Source organism: Lactuca sativa, chromosome 8 (genome assembly GCF_002870075.4).
Source record: "Lactuca sativa cultivar Salinas chromosome 8, Lsat_Salinas_v11, whole genome shotgun sequence".
In the NCBI taxonomy this organism is placed as follows: domain Eukaryota; kingdom Viridiplantae; phylum Streptophyta; class Magnoliopsida; order Asterales; family Asteraceae; genus Lactuca; species Lactuca sativa.
In genome coordinates this window covers 111,383,059-111,394,424 of record NC_056630.2, presented here as the reverse complement: position 1 = coordinate 111,394,424, position 11,366 = coordinate 111,383,059, and positions in this window count along the sequence as shown.

Genomic DNA, 11,366 nt, shown 5'->3' with positions numbered 1-11,366 from the left:
GGGGTAGTTTTCATCATGTTTAAGGCCCCTAAATCGATTATGGTTGCTTCTAGACTTTAATCCAAGGCTTATGAGGTGTTTAAGTGGCATCTTAACACCTAAAAATGTGTTTACTGCCCATGATATGGAGTTTATGGACCAAGCATGTTCTTGGGCAGTAAACTCATGTTTACTCCCCAAATGATGAGTTTAAGGGTTTCCAAGTCCAATCCAATAAGTCCTTAAGCCATATCTAAGTTCCATGAGTGATTTGGGAGGGTTTTTGGGCTCCAAAACCCAACTTATGTGTGTTCACGACCCATGAGTGTTCTAGGGCCGTAATCACATGATAATGGCCCTAAATCATGGTTTGAACACGAAATTGAAGGATAAAGACGTTATACTAGGAGCTAGGATTGTTACCTTGGTGATTTGGGGCTTGGATTTGATGATTTTGGACCTAGAGCTTGGATTGGAAGAGAGAGAGTAGAGAGAATGGAAAGGCTTCAAATGAGGCTTATTTATCTTTATATATTGTTCGGGTTTAGGAAACGGTGGAATTCTACCCGATACTGACGTTAGACGAGGCTTTTGCCCTTACCCGATTAAGTTGTCGTAACCCGATATGGTCGAAACTAAATTTTTTCTAATTACTAGTTTGGGGAGTTTTCATGTGTTTATAACGTGTTTGGATACTTACGAGGTCAATATAAAAGTCTTAAATTAAATGACCTAATCCAAAAACGTATCGGAATAGTTCGCTAAAAACGAGTTTTACGGACGGAACGGGTTACGACGATGGAACAACTTTAGGTTGTCATATTATCCCCCCGTTAGAGGGAATTTCGTCCCGAAATTCAAACTTTAGATGCGACTCGTGGATTTAGAAAGAGATACGGATACTTTTGTTTCATCAGGTCGTCAAGCTCTCAAGTGAACTCGGGTCCTCGCATGGCATTCCAGTGAACCTTCACTATTGGGATGCAACTTTGTTTCGTACGTTTGATCTCTCGGTCTGTGATCTCAATTTGTCCTTCCAGGGAGTTTAGGTTTTCGTTGTTCTTGGTCACATCAGGATGGGTTTCTATAGCTTTATCAAATAGGTATTCATTAAGAATAGAGGCGCAGAATACAGAGTGAACGTTGCTAAGTTCTGAAGGTACTCAGAGTTTGAAGGCTACTTAATCGATACTAACGAGGATCTCAAAGGGTCCAATGTACCTCAAGTTAAGTTTTCCGTGCTTTCCAAAGTGTATCAGATCTTTCCAGGGCGAGACCATTAACAGGACACGATCTCCAACCTGGAATTCCAGAGGTTTTCGACTAGGCTTCTCAGGTCTGAGCGAGAAAACGGGGTTAGATGGTCATTGTTAATGCTTGGATTGATGTATCTCACTTTTTACTCCAACAAAAGGGTAGACCTTTCTGTGTCGTAGTGGTTAAGGGTTTGGTGATTCTGAAAGAATTTTTCTGAATGGGTCTGCGATAATAGCCGGCGAAACCCAAGAATTGACGGGTTTTTTGTGGGTGTCTTTGCTGCCGACTAATTCTCTATCTCCTGGATCTTGGATGGGTCCATGTGTATCCCTCTCTTGCTTACCACGCGACCAAGGAAAGTGGTTAGACCGAAGGGCATCATTACGAACTCGTAGTGACCATATCGAGTCCTGAATGCTGTCTTGGAAACATCATTCTCGTGAGCTCATAGCTGATGGTATCCTGACCTAAAGTTTATTTTCAAGGAGTAGCTGGCTCCCTGAAATTGATCGAAGAAGTCATCTAATTGGGGAAAGAAGATATTGGTTTTGATGGTCAATTCATTAAGACGACTGGATAACTCCTGCATTTCTGCTGGAGCAAAGCGATATGGAGTTTTGGCTACAGGGTTTGCACCAGGAATTAGATCGATGCGAAACTCTACTTGGCGTTCGGGAGGAATTTCCGGGAGCTCTTCGGAAAGACATCAGGAAAATTGTAGACTTTGGGGATGCAACTTCCTATTTCTCGATGGTCACATAGACTAGGAATTTATGGCACTCCCTTCGGAGAAGCCTTTTGAGCTTTGATATACGAAATGATGCAACGGCTGAAACTAAGCTTATCGCCGTAGATTATAAGAGTTTGACCAGGGGGAAGGTTGAGATGGATAGATTTTTCGGAACAAAGATATCAGCACGATTGAGAGTCAATCAATCCATGCCAATGAATACTTCAAAGCTCTTAATTGAAAAACCGGCATAAGATCGATGGGAAAAGGATGACCGCCGAGGGTAAGGGTTCAACCTATGGATATATCGCTAACGTCCTCTTTCTCGTTGTTAGACATCTCGACAGTAGACATTTCAGTTACTAATGGAAGACTAAGGTTAAGATGATGTTTGATTGAATAGATAACAAATTCTCTTTCAACAATATAATCGAAAAGGATTGCAAGTATAAGGGTTGTCGAGGAAGAATATACCTGTGGCAACGGTGGTATCGGCAGCTGCCTCATCTTGTCCTATAGCTAGGATTCCTCCAGTGTTGCCAGTTATTGCTGTCTTGGGGCAGTTTCGCTTGAAATGCCCGACTTCGCCGCAACCGTAGCAGGCCGGACTGATTCCCGCTCCGGAAACTTGATTGGTTGATTGGGTTGGTGTCTTACAATTTTTTGCAGTGTGATAATTTTTGCCACAGCTGTTACAAAATACCTCTCTACATGGGCTGGAAGTGAGGTGATGATAGTTGCTCTTGTTACACGGAGGGAGGGTACCAGCATACCTACTGGTAGAAGTTTGAGTCGTGGATCCGACGGCAGAGACAGCAGCAGGGACAGTAGCAGCGTGAATTGCCACCATTTACTGCTTCTTTGAGGATTCTTGAGAAAGCTGAATCTTCTTCTTTTTCCAAGATTTTCTTGTCTCACCACTCCTTTCTGTCGGCTCAGGAGTGGTGGCTGCTTCCTCTAGGTCATCCCTATGGTCGATCAGGGTTTGCGCTAGGCATTTGGCGTTGACACAGGTGTCTGGCTTCGCAGCCAAGACATTTCCTTTGGTTGGCTGGGTCAACCCCCAGATGAACCTCTCAATCTTTTTACTCTTTGGGGTAACCATTCCCGGACAGAGCAGCGCCAAGTCATCGGATCTTGAAGTGTAAGCGGCGATATCAGAACCCTTCATCTTCAGGTTCCAGAGTTCGTGTTCTAGCTTCTGCATTTCACCCCGAGGGCAGTACTCTGCAAGAAGAAGTTCCTTCATGGCCTCCCAACCCATGGCATTGGCTACAGGTAGGGTTAGGGATTTGACTCGGACGTTCCACCAAGTTAGGGCTTTATCGGTGAACGTGCAGGCAGCGAACTTCACCTTATCCGATTCAGAGCAGGCACAGATTTCGAAAATAGATTCGATTTTCTCGAACCATCGGGTTAAGGCAATGACACCTCCAGTGCCATCGAAAGATGTGGGTTTCGCGTTCATAAATTCCTTATAGGAACACTCCTTTCAGTGTCCCTAGCTACCTTCTTGGTTTTGGGGCTGGGGACCACCTCCCGAACCACCGGGGCCACCGAGGTTTATTTGAGACATGGCGGCTGCCACTGCGGTAGCAACAGCTGCGTGGAACATTACGGGATCAAATTGGGGAGGAGGTGGTGGCAGAGAGTTGTTGTTGTTCTTTGAACTGGGTTTCTTTCTTGGAGGCATCTTGATCTAAAAAGATCAGGAAAGAGAGGATGGTAAGTCCTCTGAATTGAATCAAGAGATATGATACAAGGGATATATCATTATGACAGATATAGAGTTCTATTAAGCGATAAAGTAGGAAAGAGTTATCAAAGCAGATAAACTATCGCTAAAGGAATGATTGAGGAGCAACACTGGAATGAGGATTTCTATAACGGATTTGGCTCGAGAAATACTCCCATAGTATTTCATGTTTCGCTGCAACGACGGCTCGTTGTTTGGGTATTGGGTTAGTTTTAGGCATGCCGCATACCACAGTCACTCCCAAGCACATGTTGGCCGTGTCTCGAATGAATATAGTTGGCCATGCTATATTGATCCTAGACACGACTACATAACTGCCTAGGTTTAACCGCATCATACAACACCCATTTACTTATGTTTTGTTCTACTTGTAGTTACGGATTTCGACGGTTAGGTATACTTGTATACTTTTGAAAATACTTATATTTTAAGGTATACTTTTAGTTCAGATCACTTAGGCCCCTTAGTGTTTATAGTCTTATACCATGTAAGGTTTGGTATACTAGTTCACTATAAACAAGGGCTCTGATACCAATCTGTCACACCCCGAAACCGAAGGCGGAAACGTTCCGGGCCAGAGGACGTCATGTATATCATAACCAATGTACATAGTAAGCGTAGTAAACACAAAACATTACATTACATAGAATTATTACATTTGTTTGAAATCAAAGTGTAACAAGTGTTATATATATATATATATATATATATATATATATATATATATATATATATATATATGAACAAAAGCTAAGACGGGTCTTCTATACGCTCCGACTTCTCAAAAAGATCGCAGGGTACCTGTCTAACGTGGACTTGAGAATACAAGCATTTTAAAAATTAGCATAAAGCTGGTGAGTTCATAAGAGGTTTGTTTTCTGAAAATGTACAAGTTTCCGTTGGTTTTCCGCAAAAGTTTGTTATCCAAGAAAATCCTGTATTTTCTTATAAGTAAAGTTTAGTTATCCATTTTTTATACGATCCGGTTATGTACAGTTTGTTATCCCAGGAAAAACCCTTATGTTCCTTAAAAGTTTATAGTTGGTTATCAGTTTCTGAAAGTAATGTACAAGTGTCTACCATACTTTATGTGTTCGTGTGATGTTTCCTGAAAACCTGTTTATCCTTGAAAGGTACATTAGTTTTAACACGTATATAAAACTAATAAGTAAGTATAAAACTATTCATAATCTAAATTACGAGTTCCATAACCATACTATAGACTGGATAAGGCTCGAAACAGGGGCCAATATCTTTGTATGACTTTTGTCACCCTTGAACCTTTCGGTTCAACTGTAGCTAGCAGCCAGGTGCGGGGTTGTCAATCCCGTATAGATCTATACACTCAAGTTACGTTCTCCCTCCAAGAGATTCTGGTTACGAGGGTAGTCCTACACTCTCATAACTAGGGGGAGTGTTACAAGGACGTGTCTCCAATCTTAAGATTAATGAATTTAAAAGATAATAAAACAGGAAATTATGTTTATTTAGTCCTTCACTCTCGTAACTAGGGGATGTGTTATCAAGGACTTGTCTAAAAGTTCTAAGTTTAATGTTACTATTCCACCACTCTCGTAACTAGGGGGAGTGGTAAAGTTCTAAGTTTAATGTTATTAATCCTTCACTCTTGTATCTACGGGGAGTGTTATCAAGGACGTCTTAAAGTTCTAAGGTACATACTTTTAACAGTAATGATGTGGAAATACATTTGTGAAATATAAAATGTAACATTTTAAAAACGAATTTCACAAATAATATGGCGGTTTACTCTGCAAGTTGAACGATTGGTTAATACAGTTTTCCATGTTAAAAGCATATGAAATATGAAATAGATCAAATGAAATCATAAGTTTGAGTACAAGATTTTCCTTGTACTTTTTCTTGTATTCCCCCTTGAAAACATTGAAAACATGGAAAAACGTAGGGGTATGAACTCACCGGACGAGGAATGTGTTGGCTAGGATGCTAAACGTCGGATCGAGGCTTGAAAACGTGCGAGGTTCCTATGTAATATTAAATGATACACAAATGTATCTAATTAGACTTTAAATCACTAATCCGATACGATTATACACTCCAAGACGCGAAAACACTTCAAATCAAGTGTTCGGAGTGACTCGGGTGACATCTATGGACGTATAGGGCATATATAATGAGTTTACTCTCCAAGAGTAAACTCCTTATGGAGTTTCAGCCCTAAAACCAAGTCCACATGAGCTCACGGCCGTGAACTCATGGTTGATGGGTTTTATGGTGCTTAAGGGTCAAATAACACTAGGGAAATGTTGCTAGGATTTAATCTAAGGCATAGGAAGGAATTAAACCACCAAAGGAACCATCAAAGGGAGTTTACGGCTGTAAACTAGGAGTTTACGGCCGTAAGCTCCTAAGTACCCTTTCTTTATATGTTTTGGTGGCCTTAGATTAATCACATATGATTCAAACTAATTTTACAAGCCATGGAATGGATTTAGGGTATCATTCGACTAAGGTATAGGAGTTTACGGCCCAAGAACCTATCCTTGGGGGGTTTATGGCCGTAAGCTCCTATGGGGGTACTTTTCATCATGTTTAAGGCCCCTAAATCGATTGTGGTTTCTTCTAGACTTTAATCCAAGGCTTATGAGGTGTTTAAGTGGCATCTTAGCACCTAAAAATGTGTTTACTGCCCATGATATGGATTTTATGGCCCAAGCATGTTCTTGGGCAGTAAACTCATGTTTACTCCCCAAATGATGAGTTTAAGGGTTTCCAAGTCCAATCCAATAAGTCCTTAAGCCATATCTAAGCTCCATGAGTGATTTGGGAGGGTTTTTGGGCTCCAAAACCCAACTTATGTGTGTTCACGGCCCATGAGTGTTACAGGGCCATAAACACATGATAATGGCCCTAAATCATGGTTTGAACACGAAATTGAAGGATAAAGACGTTATACTAGGAGCTAGGATTGTTACCTTGGTGATTTGGGGCTTGGATTTGATGATTTTGGACCTAGAGCTTGAATTGGAAGAGAGAGAGTAGAGAGAGAGTGGAAAGGCTTCAAATGAATCTTATTCATCTTTATATATATTTCGGGTTTGGGACACGGTGGAATTCTACCCGATACTGACGTTAGACGAGGCTTTTGGCCTTACCCGATTAAGTTGTCGTAACCCGATATGGTTGAAACTAAAATTTTTCTAATTACTAGTTTGGGGCGTTTTCATGTGCTTATAACGTGTTTGGATACTTACGAGGTCAATATAAAAGTCTTAAATTAGCTGACCTAATCCAAAAACATAATCGTAATAGTTCGCTAAAAACGAGTTTTACGGACGGAACGGGTTATGGCGATGGAACAACTTTGGGTTGTCACAGCCGAGTCCTAAGAACAAGTCGCTGAGTCCATCCTTGACCATTACTATACAGTCGATTAAAATGGGTCTTAACACGTCTAATAAGCTGGAAATATGCTCAAAACTCTGGATCTTCTAATAAGCTGGAAATATGCTCAAAACTCTGGATATTCTTGTTTCCCCTTGATCTCACCCGCCTCCTTCTCTTCTTCAAGCTTCAATCACACAAAATAACACCACAAGGCTCAAGAACACACTAAAAACAGCTAGGGTTTCGAGTTAGCGTTTGATCTGGACGATGGGAGCTGAGTTGAGGGGTTATAATGTGTTTAAATAGGGTGCAAACCCTTAATTTAGGGTTTCACTCAAACAACGTCTACTCGTCGATTAGACTACTTAAACTTCCTGCGGATCAAGACTCTACTCGACGAGTTGGGTCTCCAACTTGTTGAGTCCCAGAGAAAAACATAAGAAATACTTGAATTAAAGGCATACGAGGAATCGGATGTTACATATGAAGTAGCCTTTACTGCTGAGTATAAAGCCAAACCACCAAACCGAATAGGTAGGGAAGCAAGGCGCCACTGTAAGTCGCCAAAGAAGGGGCCACCACAAACCACAATGTCCTCAATCGCCCTATGTAACCCATTATTGAAGAATAATGCCGCCTCCTCCATGTGAACAGGTTGGCACATCCTCAACCCAAAGAAAAGTTTAGCAATACCCATACAAGACCGAAGTAGAATGAGCTCACTCTACGGGTCAGACAATTGTGGAAGAAGGTGCATCAAATTCACAACGCTTTAAGCTCTCTTTATGGCTAAATTGCTAATAAAACTAGCATCTCTACTAACAGCTCCCCCTGAGAAGTTTCACCCCCAATGGCGGCCTCCCGATGCCAACCGGAATAGCCCTTCACGCAGCTTCCTTCCATTACACGAGGGCCAAAATAGCTCAGTTTTCTTGATATTCAACTGAACGCCCAATTTTGGGCCAATAGCCTTAATGATGTCTAAGGCTTTGGCCACCTCCTCAGAATCTCCAATAAGTGTGACATCATACAGGTACCATGCATGGAGAAGAAACTTGCAATTGCCTCTAATATTATGCAAGAGCGGGAGCAACACAAGGGCAAAGAGAAGTAATCCCAAGGAGTCTCATTGTTGAACTCTAGTGGTAGACTAAATATGTGTGTCTCCTAGATATAACCTTGGTGCTTGACCATATAGAAATTCTACCCATAAGGATATAGAAGGGCACCTCAATCTGACCTCATGAAGTAATGCGGATATGTCAACAAGGCTAAAGGCATAAGAGAAGTCCACAGTAAGCATGGAACGAGACCCGCCATTATGGCGTTCACTCAATACCCTGTCAGCGCTATGTAATATGACTTCAGCACCACCTGACACCCCGACCCCGAACTGAAAATCATTGAGATACTTGGCTATTTCTTTACCAACACCTTTCATAGCCAGCTTGGAAACCAAACGTCTCAATATATTTCCTACTGTAATAGGTCATACTCCCTTGTCATGTTTTAAAATTGGTGTAAGAGGAGCAGAGGCAACAAATTCCACCAAACTCGAAGGGCATCTCCCCTAGCCATAGATTAACCATGCATGTAATAGCACATAGGAGGTATTTGGCTATTGTTGAATCGTCTCCATAAAGAGCACCTAAAATGTGTTGAGCTCTCAACCGATCTCTCCCATACGAGGTTCCTTTTAGGGATTGATTTAATGCCCCCAAGGACATTGTCAATATCAACCACAAGGGGAGGTGCTGAACATATAGTGCTTGGCATAGATGGTGGTGGCTTGTGTGGATGCTTATCCTCTAATGCCTGTGTGGTATCATCCCCGTATGGAGCAACCCCTGAGGAACATAATACTTTCACTGCTATTATGAAATGCCCATCAGCAACCTTACGAAGACATTGTCTGACGTTGGTGTTGCCTCGTGTTCTATCCTCCTGAATGTACTCTTCTTTTTTGCCTTGTTGCTCCATCCTTGCATTGTCAACCAAGTTTTTAAATTAAAAATAAAAAACACACCCCATCCCCACCCCACCTCTCTCTCTCTCTCTCTCTCTCTCCCTCTCGCTCTCTCTCTCTCTCTCACTCTCTTTCTCTATATAAAACCATCATAGGAAGAAGAGTTTTTGAGTTTGTTCAACACACACACACATACACTCAAGAACACAATTTGAATCACATAATTGATTTTCTGGGTTTTCTCTTTAACACACACACACACACGATTCTTATTTATATAGAGTCTGAAAAAGCTTTTTAAAATCACCAGAGACAAACTCAAACATATGTGCTCGATTTCTGAAAATCCACCCACTAATTTTTTTTTTCTTTTTTGACAACACTTGCAAATCAGAAACAAAGGAGATCTCTCTCTTAATCAGAAAATCCAGCCACTACTCTCTCTTCTATTTCTCAGTTTCCGTCCTCCATCAAAATCCCATGGAGGGAAAGGGATTTCCCATGTTGCTTCGCAGCCATGTTCGTCGGTGAGGAGGCCGGGTCTCACTCCCCTTAAAATCAAACCTGATGAACTTCAAATTAGATTTGATGACCTGAAACTATGATCAAGTAAATCAAAAAGTTGATTTTTCTACCTGATACATGTAATCAAAATAAACATGAAATCAAATTCAATCCATAGACCCGAAAGCTCCATGAAATCAAACCCTGTTAACTTAAACCCCCCAAATCGAACCCTTGGACCTATATTATCGCATCTAGAAGCGATGGACACAAACAGAAAATAAATACCTAGAAAACCCCTCCACCTATAACTCAGTCCCGATCTCCTCAGTACCATCTCTAGTGAGAGAGAATCATAAAATTGATCGAAGTTTGGAACACCATTAGTGACAACATGTCCTGAGAGAGATTCGATCAAGCTTTAAGATTGGGTTTTTTTGTATGTTTGTTACCGATGGTAGATGAGAAAAATGGACGATCTAATTTTAGAACAAATGGTGAGGGGTGACGATGTCAGACATAGAGGATGCGAGGGCGATGGAAGCTGACGACAGCGGTGGTGGACTTAAATGGTGTAGTGGAGATGGATCTCCGATGACGCTGGTTGAGATGGATCTCGGTTGTTGTTCTTTTTCATGGGTTCTGGATAAGTGAGGCGGTGGAGTGTGTTCACGATGGTGGGTAACCATGTCTTATGGTTGCATTCTTTGTAGGTTACCTGTTTCTTTAAGAATAAAGAGAAAGAAGGACGATCGGTTGTGTGTGTGTGTGTGAGAGAGAGAGAGAGAGAGAGAGAAAGAGAGAAAGAGAGAGAGGGTGTTATTTTCTTTTTTAATTGTGGTAAAAAATGAAAAACTAAATTAAAAGGGAAAATTCGTCCTTTTAAATATTTTCAAATAACTTTAGACCAAACTTGAACCAAAAACAAAATAAACATTTTGGATCAATGGTACAACTCCAAAATATTTTTGACCAATGTCCTAATTTTTACAAACCACATATGAACCAGTTTTACAATTTTGTTTTATAAAAATCTACGAGTTACATTAGTTTAGTTTTTGATATACAATTGGAAAAAAGAAGTATAGACACCTTAAAAACAAAGAGAGTTAAGGTTTATTAGCTTATACGAAACTAAAACAAAATTTTAAAAAAAATAATCTTTAAATTATATATATATATATATATATATATATATATATATATATATATATATATATATATATATATATATATATATATATATATATATATAGGTTCAAATGTTTTTAGCAACTATTGTGTGCATGAATGCACCAATAGGAATTTAGGAATAATCAAATAATTAAAAATTGTAATAAGGGTAATTATGTAACTTTAACATGCTAATTAAAATAAAGTCCCTTAATTCATGGAAATTACCATAAAAATCTGTTTGACCAACTATTTAACCCTAGCCTTCTATATCATACGTAATATGCCTCCTCCAATTTTCTTATGGACGAATGAACATCGTCTGATCAAAAGAGGTAGTCAAACCTCTTGCTGCAAATCTGTTTCCCCATTCCATTGATTAAGAAGATGTTATTCTCGGTGGCTCCATCTCCGATTGAAGCTAGCTTCAACATCGAGGCAATTTTGGAGTCACAAGAAGCCGATGTATGTTTCTGCATCATTGCTATAGTTCCTTCGATTATCGGTTCTCTAGAGCTTTTCCAGATTGAGCAAACTTCGTATGCCTTATTTATCTGGTAACAACTCTTCAATTCTCATGAATTATGGTCCGTTAACTTGTGATTCGAATTATGTATTTCTATTGTTCGCTGAGT